Consider the following 12,421-nt stretch of genomic DNA (forward strand, 5'->3'; position numbering starts at 1 on the left):
CTCGGTTACACGCAATTACCAATTTATTCATTTCAATGACTCGCATCTAAGATATCCACTCCTATCCCGACTTATTTGCCATCTGAAAACTGTTAAGTAAATAAAACGTGCGTTCACAAACGGCTTACGGTTCGATTTCGGACTCGTAATCTGCCTCCACTGCGACAAAATACATCGCCGTAGAAAATATAGAGCCTATAATGTTCAAATGCCCAATCTATGCTGAACAACGCGCGCTCATTAAGAAAATTCAAGGAAGTCGCTCATCTAAGTACCACCTAGCAGTGCACTATATTAGGTTCCTTATACTACCACACAAAACACAGAGTAGCAATATTTGTTGAGAGTAGCAGTCTCACCAATCTGCATTCTCTGTGCAATGTACATCTTTATAAGCCCATTTGTAGCGCACAACAAATCACATTTTTTATTCGCTAGCTTATCACTTCGATTAGTCTCATCCCGCAATAAATGGCGTCAGTAAAATTTCTTTTTTTTCTTTCCTTTTTTACCCTTCCTTATACATCTCTGTTCAGATACCTCTCCAACAAAGAGGATTAGGTCCGTGGTTATGAAACTCCAAGTAATTTCTCTACCGTTTTATTAGTCTCTCTTTTGCAAGAGTAGAACACAATCTTTATCAAATGCTTAGATAATTTGGTTTGTAGGGTTTAACGCCCCAAAGCGACTCAGGCTATGAGTAGCTTTGAGTGAGGGCACGAGTGAGTGGGAGTGCGCCCCAACGAAGCGCTTCGTTCTCTTCAAAGTCACTTTGATTAGCCGAGCGCAGTTTATTGTGAACATTATGTGATTATTCGTTAGCAGATAAAGAACAGGAGAGAAAATAAAAAAACTAAAATATCGCCATATCGCCCGCGACACCCATAGAGGCAAAACTATTATTAAATTGAAGAACGGCATTCTGGAAGGAATTGCATTTTAAATAATTTCTTCGCATGATCGCTTGGTACACAGGCAGAAACTCTAGCATATATTTTTATGTTTCAAATCAAGTTATAATTCCAAGTTCGTCTTCTTGACATTATGCATCTCATAAAGTCCACCCTTCTACCTTCCTGAACTAAATATCTTGATGAATACAGGCTTTGGAGCAACTTAACTACATTCCATTTAGCATTGAACCGCCCTCTATTATAGTCTTGTAGCAGAGTTTACTGTGCTGCAAGAGAAGCACTGCTCTAGAATGCAAAACACTCGGGTAGCAATAGCGATCAGTTGCAGCTAATGTGAGGCTGAGGGCTCACTCATTACTTTGTATTCGTACTTGCTAATGATGCCCGAATATATGTTGAAGTTTTGCAAAGTTACCAAAACAGACACAATAAGGAAGAGATGTGTACTAAGCACTCGGGTTCTTGAAACACGACAAATTACTAAAGCGTAATTTTGTCATCCCCTTCCAAAGTTTCAAATAATTTCGCCGCCAAATGTGGTGGGCTCAAGATATTAGCAAAGAATGAAGGGAAGCATAGCTTGCTAGCCAGGGACACTTTGTTGAATCATTGATACGTTATCAGTGAAGGATTCTTTGTTTTATATTTTTTTACCAATTAAAAGTAATGATAGATGAAAAGAAAAACCTCGCCTGTCGTGTATGAGGCAGAGAAACGATGTCAATTCGGAAATGTCTGTTACACATTACGTCCAAGCATTGGGAGGTTGAAAAGGCTGCGTCGAAGGTCCATTCTGATTAAGATGTATTTAGGCCAGCGATAGAAATCCACTGCATAGAAAGATAAGAGGCCAGACGCATTGGAGGAGCTGATCCCGACCGGTCATAAAACACGCCAAAGTGTTTTACGCCGATAGCAGCGTATCGTAGAAAGTCCAATGAACCGGAAACGGAGTATTACGGAAAAGAAACCACATCAAGCAGATGTTTCTGTGGTGAAATCACGTTGAAAAGAAGTTAAAAAGAAGATGTGGATGCTCGGTGGGTCGAAGAAACGAGAACATCAGGCATAAATCCTACCGCAGCCGAAGCAATTACTTGGACAGTGGGTGATAAATGGCGGGTGCACGTGAAACGACGTCCAATAGCGCCACATATTTCTTCTTATATCGCTTAGCTTTATCGGTAGTTCTTGTGGATAGTTATTTTTTTCTCCTTTCTTTGATGTCTACGGTAATTATGCTCTTCTAGATCGGATAACAGGGTGCGTACGCTCTTACTTCGGATAGAAATTAAGAAAGAACGCTTAAGTGTATTCCACTCTACTACAATTGATGTATTGCATCAGCTGATCACTGCGGCCGAATAAAGCCATAGAGAACATTATTTTGATGATGAAAACTGCACTCTCTCTATATATTACGAATAGAAATATTGAAGTCACTCGAAGCGGTTAGGCCCATCTACTCTTGGTATGTTTTGATGTAGTGAATAGCGCATCTCTAGAGGCAGTTTCAGTCACCAGGAAAGATTTTTTCACGGTGTGGTTTCAACTTGGTACAATTCGAAAACACATTCAATTCTTCACCTTACAAACATTCACGCATTTGCTCCGCAGGTAAGATTGTTCATCATGTTCCTGTTCATTGCGATTATTCGCCAGAATTCCCAATTACTCGATATCTTTTATATTCTGAGAAACATGCATCCAACATCTGAATTTCCTTGCTTCATGAACCACCTAAAAAAAGTATATGCGGCATCATGACCATTGCAGCAGTCCAGATAACATATTTAGATACCACCGGCAGACCACGATTGGCAGTCTAAACAAAAGGCTAGCTTAACTCCACAGGAATAATTTCTTTTAAAGGCTTTGTTGTTTTGCCGTCATGATGCATTTCAAATAGCGAGATGGAGGATGACATCTTGCCGGGCTACATTCAGCAATGTCGTATACTCTGTGATAGTAGCGCTGCTTTGCATGATCTGCAAAATTCTTTTGACTCGAATCCAATTTGATTCTCATCAATAACATCTTAAAATTGGCATTCAGGGCCATTTGTGAAGGTCTTGGCTTGCAGTTACAGACACCACGGGGACACGCCGACATAAGGAGAAATCCCTCTGCGTTAAAGAATGCCTGGTATATTACAAGTAACTCTTTTCCGATGTCTATTTTTCCCCATAGAATGAACGTAGTAAATTGGCTTCCCACGCTAGCACAGGAAACATATTCAACTGATACAATTCGTACCATTTCTTAGATTTCTGCTAGTATTCACCAAATAATAATCTACGAATGAATCGTTTGTTTTAAAAACAGAAAAGGTAGCAATTTCGAAATACTGTGTGCAGCAAGATTTTAGTTTACAAACCATTACTGAGTCCTCATATGCATCGGCAACAGACCTGCCTGGAGCTCCTGTTGATGTGATTACAAGGCAAAGCGCATATTTCATGCATACCCTGCGTTCAGGGCTTAAAGATGAGCGCTCGTTGCACATTTCGTGTGGGGCTGCGTACTAATCTAATTTGTCCTCACCGGCTAATGAGAATTAACCTCTGAGGGGGAAACAGCGACTGCAAGCCTTGAGCGCCTGCCAGTATTTCTGAAGACATCGTGCTTGCGTATAGCGACAGGGCAGAGCTACACACATCTTTCATTGACGTATTGTGTGCAGGTATGACTGCGAAACTTTTGTGTGCTTATTAGGCCACTGGAAACAGCGGAAAACGAGCAAAGTAGCCCTTGTCGGCCAACATTGAATGCCACAGAGCAGGGGCGTCTATAGAAGTTACTTCAAATCCTTGCACCTCGCAATTACAAGGACCCGCGAGAAGAAGGGCTTATCCATCCATCAGTGTGGCACGCAGGTAAACCATATCAGGGGCACCTGAAAGGCAGCCCAACTCGAGCAAATTCCCCGGGGTTCATTTAAAGTCGTATTGGTGTCCCGTTCCCTTTTGAACTCTTTGTGGTGACCTTGCCGCGACAGCTTCTAAGATCTCAGTGATAGCGCAGACCCGCCGCTCAATCCTTTCGAGTGAGAAAAAGAGATTTAAGGAAAATTGCAGTAAAAGAAGCGAGAAGCCAATATGGCTGCTTCTCTGCTTCGTTTAAGCAGCAAACCTTAGTCACGCGTTAAAGTATACGTGTGTCACTCTGTTCCTGTAATACAGCTTTCAACCTTGACCCTGTTTTATGAGCTGAGTTTGTGCCGAGCTCTACGACTTGAACGGCAAGCTGCTGGGGCTCCTGATGGAAGGGCACGCAGGACTCGCCTGTAACTAACCGCATTACTTTGCTTCCTGCGTCGCTCCGTAGGGCACATTCCTCCCTTAGGTGCCCCGCTTTCCGCGTGCGCGCAATAAAGCTGCCTCTGCCGCCAACAACAATACCTACATTTTTTTTTTGCGTGTGTGGCGCCCGCGCTGGTCCTGATGCGAGGCTCGAAAGACGTGCGCTACTTTTGCAGTCCCCTGTCGACACAACAGAGTCGACGGAACTCGGTTAACCCATGGCACAACTCCGTAATAATCTCCTTACGGTGCGTAGTATCCAAGCCATTTGCGTCCCGGCTACGCTGGGTCTCCTCGGTAGCGTTTGTCAGTTGTGTTTTGCTTCTACCCCATTGGCCGGAATCTACATTATTCAGAAGGTCCGCAGCGTAGGCGCGCATTTTCGAAAGAGCGGCTCTTGTCACGATGTAATCCGGTTTTACGGGCCCGGTTATGCGTTATTAGATTTCGAGTGCGTGGCATAGGAAACCTTGTACTGTCCAGTAAATGCACTTTGGCGTAGCCCTTCTCTGCTGCTTGTAAATATATTTGCACACCGTTTGGAGTAGCGCAATCTCACATGTATTCTGCCTCTGTCGTTGTAAAGTTTCATTGCCTCCGGCGTTCGCCTTCTGGCTTCTGTCAGCGCTGCCCTGAAGGTAAATGAGTTTGAGAAATAATATTGTACGTAGTATAAACCAGGGAATAGTAGGCGCCCATGCGTTTCAAGTGCAGTGTCGGTTGCAGTTCCTGTGCAGGGACTTGGATATTCAAGATACGAGATGCCACTTGCAATCTAAAAATCCCTGATGGGTTGCAGGCGAGCGAACGTGGTTATTCACACGCAGAATCGTCAATTGGTTTGAAAAGCTAATTTAATTTAACTAACAGGAAGAAAACTCGAATGAATTTGCTGCATGTCTGTGCGTAAATAATAGCTTTTCCATTTTGCATACAATTTTACTTATGAAACTTTGGTTGCACAGTGTACATAGTGGTTCATGCAACTTAAAACAAATATTTAAATAAGAAGGTTAACCGCAGCAGAGAGAGGCCCCGATGAGTCTGGTTGGCGGTCATGTAGCACTGACCAGAATATTTTATATTTTGTATAATTGAATAATTAGGGTGTATGTAGGACCAGGCGCCTTTGGATACTTTGTAGAGGGGTTTCAGAAACAACTGATCCGCTTTTTCTTTTTTTTTTTGTGTGTGTGCCAAAGTAAAGGATAATCCACACTTAAGCTAAACGCGGGCGCACATGTCCGTTTTCTTCAGAGCGTCTCTGCGGCAGTCCTCAACTTCACTTCGAACAAAGGGGCAGCACATGTAAAGCACCATCTCCATATCCCTCTGCACTTGCGCAACTTTGTTGCGTTGTGTGTGCGTTTCTTGAGCAGCAGCGCTTCGAAGAGGGCGACGATCTCCTTGCGCATTCACTCTAAGAATGAATCATCCTGTACTTGCTGCGTGGCCAGTTTCTCCGGCGTTTAAAAAAAAGCCAGCGAATTATAAATTGCACCTTGTGACAGCTTGCATACTCTATCACATTACATAAATCTAAATCGTGCCGACCGTGCTTGGAGCGAACGAACCATTCGCTTGGACTGTTGAGAAGTAAATGGCAGTGCCTCTAGGCCTCAGCTTCAGAGCGTATCAAGACAGGCCACAGGTGCACACGGAATAGACGGGCCAGCAAAAGCTGATCAAAACGAAGTTTTGATTCCTGCTGAAGGCTGCGCAGTTCAGTTACCAGGAAAGCCACCAAAATCAAAGGCGTTTCACTAAGTCCCACTGGCCTTAAGTTTTTCAAGCAATCGAACAAGGTCCCATCAACAGCTGTGCAGTTGTGAAACGTCTTTACTACGCTCGCGGACACAGCCATGAGCATGCGTTCAGAAATTTGAAGTAAACTTGTTTCTTCTTCGCTTTCAGGACTGCATTCCCTTAAGAATAAATCTCAAAGGGCCATGTCTGGTGATAGGGCAGGCCATACCAGAGGCCGTGTCCACCTACCTACCAGCATAGAAAAGATATAGGAAGCCACGTTCTCATTTGGACAGCCCTGCAAGGAGGAGCCTTGATACCACAAGTTGTGCTAAGGCCATGAAGCTGCGCTGCTTATCCTCAGCTCCTTCGAGGTCCCGCGGTAATTATGTGGAGCTGCTTCTAATTGCTTCGTCAAGGATTTTATATACATATCTCACTCCTTTTAGCGATCTATATGGAGTAACGCAAATCAGGCTTCCATAGTAAAAGGTAAAAGTCACACAAGATGTTGAAGGACCATTGATTTCAGTTTTCAGACTTAATAACCTATTCTAGTTTTAATTTTTTTCAATGATGCATACTTTGAAGGTTTGCTTGTGCGTTACTGAAAACATTAGCTTTTTGAGTCCACATAACCTTACATAAATAGTCCGCACCTTGGTCCGCCTTGATCAGTACCCAGTTTGAAATGTCCACAACGTTTTTTAGATGTCGTTCTTCCATCTGTGGATGCAGCTGGACGTGACAAGACGGGAGGCTTATCACGGTATCATCCGCGCCGTCGTTGCCTACATACTCCAGCCTCCGCAATCAAATCACGCGCTCTTGCTGGAAGGCCGGAAAAATGGCGGAAAGGTGATCCGCACGAGCGGCTTCACATGGTCACGTATTCGGGGTGCACTACTAGGTGGAACTTCTAAACTATGTCTTGTATTTTCTCAAAATGGTTTATGAGCTTCGTTTTTCTTTTTTCCGGGTTTCCAGCTGGCAGATATGTCAGTCGTTCATTCCCGCTTGCCGCTTCAAACAAGATTTCACGTATTTTATTGTATATTTCGCGGGCTATCTTTAAACTTTCGGAAACAAATCACCACGCAATATGTGTACGTTGCCATAGGCAAATTAGGTTTGCCACTTCTGAAATCTGCCAGTCTACAATCTAACGAAACGCATTTGACGAACGCAAAAACTTTGAATAGTTTTGCTTAGTCAACTATCTACATGAGCGGAAAAAATATATTCCGAGGACCGCCATATAGCGGCATCATATGTGGTTTGGTTCACCTAGCAGGGGTTGATCTTTTTTTTTTTTTTTCATTCCTTCCTTTAAAGTTATGTGAACGTGCATATAAATACGTACGTACATCTTGCATACCCATATACGTATATACAAGATGCGGCTCACTATGACTGGACAAATCAGTTGTGACTTCGAACTTTAAGTGGGCCATACCCAAATGTTGACTGCATTCTCCGCGCTTAGTAGACCACGTGCTCGCTTGGAATTTTAATAACTGATTTGAAATCTTTTGCAATCTTGTTCCGGGTTTTGTCCCATCGGATTGCTCTAAGGATGAGTCTGTACTGGTGCATAATGTCACGGATGCGACCGGTTGGATAAAGCCTTCAGTATAAGGACTTATAGTCCACGCCTAAGTAACGCTAGAGAGGCCCGCCGCAGTGGATCCGTGGTTATAGCGTTCGACTGCTCAATCCAAAAACGTGAGATGAAATAGCGGCCCCTTTTCATTGGACACGGAAAGGGAGGCGTCCACTAACTGTGCGATGTCAGTGGATGGTTAAGGAAACCCAGGTGGGCAGAATTTCTTGAGTCCTCCAGTACGGCGTTCTTCACAGCCTGAATCGCTCTTGGACGTTAAATGCTATAAAAAGAAAGCAGGCCAAAGCTAGCAAAGATGCGTGTGTGCGGTAGTACCACGCAAGCAAGAATGTTCTTGTGTCCATCTGATTTTCACTGTTTACCGGTAACCACATATGCTATAACAGCCTCTAATCAGCCTACTGATACATGGAAGAGCTGATTCACCCCCAACCACAGAACATCAAAGATTGAAATAGCTCTCAAGAAAGCTGGGTTATAGCAGCATAACCACTAGATGTTACCTAGCAAGACATTCTTGTCCGTAATCATCGATAATTTATGAAAGTGGCACCCTTTTCGAGCATTTTACAATGAGCGTAGAATAGGGAAGCCCTCTGTATAGAAATGACACGCAAGTGATCAACTTGAAAGAGAAAGCACATGATGCCCAGAAAGGAATAGCTCCCTAGTAGTGAACGGCGGTTAACTACATGGTAACTGAGCTCACGTTAACAGCATAAACACACATCAAGCTCTAGTAATTACTATATTGATTATCTGAAGAACACAAGCCATCGGCAGGATAACAGTTTTTAAAAGCACGCGCACAACTTCTCAAAATGTGGGTCAACAGGATGGTCATGCATGTACCGTAGATATGGCGAAGCTGCGGCATCGCTCAGATATCTCTAATTTATTTTCCGCGCTTGAAGCGAAGGTGGCGTATGCAGCACATGTGATCAATGAATGCGAAAATGTCGACTACATACTCTGCTCAGCTGCGGCTGAAATCCACAGCCCAAAGCCTTAGGACTCTTAGACAGCACTTCATTACTCGTTCCGCCGCTTCTTTCGCATTTATATCATCTGCATTATTTTCTCCATTGCAGGGTAGCCAACCGGAAAACCCATTTCGCCAACCTCCGCTTTCTTTCCTCTACCTTTCCCACTCTTTCTCCGCGAAAATTGAATGCATGATATTAATATCTGTTTTGTACGTGAAGTTCTCGCATATTCATTAAGCTCTGCTGGAACAAACCAGCGTCGTCCGGCAATCATTCTTAGTAATGAGCAAATATATTGTTCACTTTCGTTTTCACCGCAAACTTCCTGCCGGGCGCACGAAAACGTCCAATCAATATCTTTATTGACAGTGATTGAAAGCTTGCCTCGGAAGCTTACCAGCTTCAGTACAACGCTCATAAAGCCTAAACCGATCCTTCATTTATGGCCATCAGCGGCTGCTTCGGTCAAATTTCGTTATCTCGTTTGTTGAGAGATTTGCAAGCAGGTAAAAGAATCCATATAGCAGCAAAAAAGCAATGAATATTGATGCGATAATTAGATCACGCCATTTACGTGGCAAATTCATTGGGATAAATTAATTTAACGGATTAGCAAGTCTCTCTATGCATCACGCTATGCTTAAGCACCATATTCTACAGACAATGTTCCTGTCGACTGCAATTAGGACATGTATTCATCTATGTATTGAAAGTGAAATACTACCAAACTGAAGTTTAAGAAGCATATTGTACTGATCCTGTTCCACGGATAGATAGGCGAGGTTTCTAAAAGGTTTTTGTTGCTACGTTTTACTTTTTGTCGAATGAAGTTGTAGACGTTTTAAAAAAAATGAGCAGCAGTGACCGAACAGAAAAGAACTCACAGGAGCGCGGTCAATTGTAAACTTGCGAAGAAATGGCCTCTGCTTTTGATGTTTTGCTTTTGAGCACACAAACGTCCCTTTTTGCAAGAGCTGTTCATGAAACCTGGAGACTGAATCATGCTCGCATTTTTTTCTTTCCCATAAGAAATCTGTCAGGGGCAGTTAGTTTGATAAAAACCAGACAAATGTATAGCCGGCAATAAATGTATTTCAAAGTGATAAGATCTCTTCGTATTTAGATACTGGCAATGACTGCTTCGGTTTCTAACAAAAAAAGAAGCCTGCAGAATTGCTCGTAGTATCGAGTTTATGCAAAGACTGCCAAAAGCAAGGCGGCAAAATTCAAGTCGGATCCTTGAACGACGGTTTCAGCAAAAGCGCTGTGCATCAACTGGAAACAAATGTCTGATAAGCTAGGCCAAGACAAAAATAAACTAAATGCGTAGATAACACCGGCCGATTTCATAACACAGCTTTGAAGCGTAAATCTATTCTTTTCCAAATACCTGGAGGTATGGATGAATTAATGCCCCATCTTTAAGCTGCAAAATATGATTATGCAGATGAATTCGGTCGTGAGATTAAATATAAAGTTTTTCTCTATGAAAAAATATTAAGCGCAACTTTCTCGTTTCTTTATGCCCTTTTTTTTTTCTTGTAAACGTATTTGAAACAACCAAAAGGAGCGAGGATATCATATTTACTGAGTGCTAACGTTAGAGGTAGTTGCATTAGGCGAGTGCCAAGAATGATGTGTAATCAAACGTATCCTTTGAGGCCGAAGAATAAATAGCCAACTGAGATCATTTTCCAACAGTTTGATTTTAACATATAGCGATAAGAACTGAGAGCTGTGGAATCAGCTCCGCGGTCTAATGCGACTGTATCATGGAACATGCACCTTTTCCCAAGATCGCCTTCATAGAGCTAATATTCGTACTGTCTACATTCATGCTAATCCGCACAGTACCATGCTTCAGCTCCGAAATTCTCCTGAAATCGTCACAAATACAAAATTAGGAATGTACACAAAATATAAACAATTAGAGAATTTTGAATGAGTCAGGCTGTGTGCTTCAACTGCCAGTGGTGGGCACCAGCAACAGAAATTTGTCCACTCGAATGTCGACTGAACAGGAATGGAAAGCATACTCAACCGCAGACTATGTACACATAGTCGAATATTTCAAAGTGTATATCATGCACGTCAAGGATATATCAAGTGTATATCAAGAATTCAAAGCTGGCGAATTAGTGAACATTGGTAACATCACGGAATATCACTAGCGAAGCTGCGTTGCTTGTTAGCGATATTAGAGGCACAGGAGCATGCGCTTATATCTTGCCTTTTCTGGTTAGTTAAAAACGATAACGCTATTACCAGCGCCGATAGCAGAGCAGAGGGTGATAACGAGCGTCCGTAAAAAGCTTGCTCGAGGACCTATGAAGTTTTGCATAGAACTGGAAGGTTCAGATTCCTCCTTTTATTGTTTGGCACATTAACTCAATATAAATTTTTCGCAGGGCTTCAGCTTCCTCCTACATTGCCTTGAACAAAATGGAAGTGGGGTATATTGTTCTCCTCTTTATTTCCTCTCAATATTCAGCTGCGTTGAAGCCGAATAAGAAATTGGCTTTAGTGTGAAACTAGTTCATGAAGAACAGATGTCATCACAGTCACACATTCGACCGTTGCGTATACATGCGGTAAACGATGTGACATGAAGCGCAACGTCCCGTAAAATGCTTGCGTTTAGTGTGCGCGAACATACATGCGCTATTCTAGAGCTCTCTGTCAGCTATCGGCGGCTGGTCTTCTTGCATAAATCCGTTCATTTTGTCGCAGGTGAATCGTCACCCACGTGACAAGACATTACATTAACGCATTTCACATGTGTTTTTGGCATCACGGCTGTCGATAGGCGTAGTGTCGTAGCTCTGCGTTCCACTCTGAACTTGGATCGGGAATTAGGCTCTAGCCATCAACAGGCATGCATGCATTTAGCGTAGATTTTCTGAGCCTCTAACAACTTTTGTATCAGACTACGCCACACTATACAGGATGCTAAAAAGAGGGAGATGTGCGGATTGCCAATTTTTTTTTTAATTTACTCGAAGTATGCCTCACAGCGGGGCCTTGCTCATTGTTTCCGCCATACCCGAATGACAAGCACAGCAAACGGTGATAATAGCCCGGACAACGATCCGATCGTAGCTCAAATTTGTTTATCGATGTTTAAAACTGCGTCATGACATCTTACTGTTCCAGCAGGACAGTGAGCGTGCATCAGTTGTGTGAAGAGTGGATGTAATCTAGACACATTCCTCTATAGGCTTCCCAGCCTTAGTCAGCCGACGCTCCAAGAGCAAGCGATTGGCGCCCTATACGGCGGGAATTTTATAGCGCAGGAGGCAGGCGGCGAGGCGCCACAATTCGCAATGTACCTGATAAGTGCGGCTTTTAACAAATACGCAACCTTAAATGCCGTTTTCAATGTTGAAATCTGGAAAATAGGAGACTGCTTTCTAACGTGTACAGTGCGTGTCGGGGACAAAAAATAAAAAGTCCAGAATCGCAAAGGGTGTCAGCGGCTGAGAGGCCATCCGCATAATTGTGTGTGTACGTATGTGTGTGCACGTGTTAGCAGCATAACCAAGTGCGAACGCCAGACCGCCCAGACATTTGAACCGACAAGAAGCCGTGAGGAGGCGATGAAGATTCCTGTTACCGCCGCCGCAGAACCATATTGGCTCCGCGACTGCCAGGTTCCAAGAGTCCATACTTACAGCTCGTTTACACATCAATGAAATTTTCACTGTGATTTCAGACCTTCCTTGTTCGTGTGATTCCTTTTTGTTTCGATCAAAAGTCTGCATTGGGGACCAATTTTAAACCTACATGACACTCCGTCATTTCGCTGTTACATTGCAGGTCCACAGTGGCCGTTAGGTCATCAGGAATATT

Source organism: Amblyomma maculatum, chromosome 1, assembly GCF_055883805.1.
Source record: "Amblyomma maculatum isolate TAMU_Amacu chromosome 1, ASM5588380v1, whole genome shotgun sequence".
In the NCBI taxonomy this organism is placed as follows: domain Eukaryota; kingdom Metazoa; phylum Arthropoda; class Arachnida; order Ixodida; family Ixodidae; genus Amblyomma; species Amblyomma maculatum.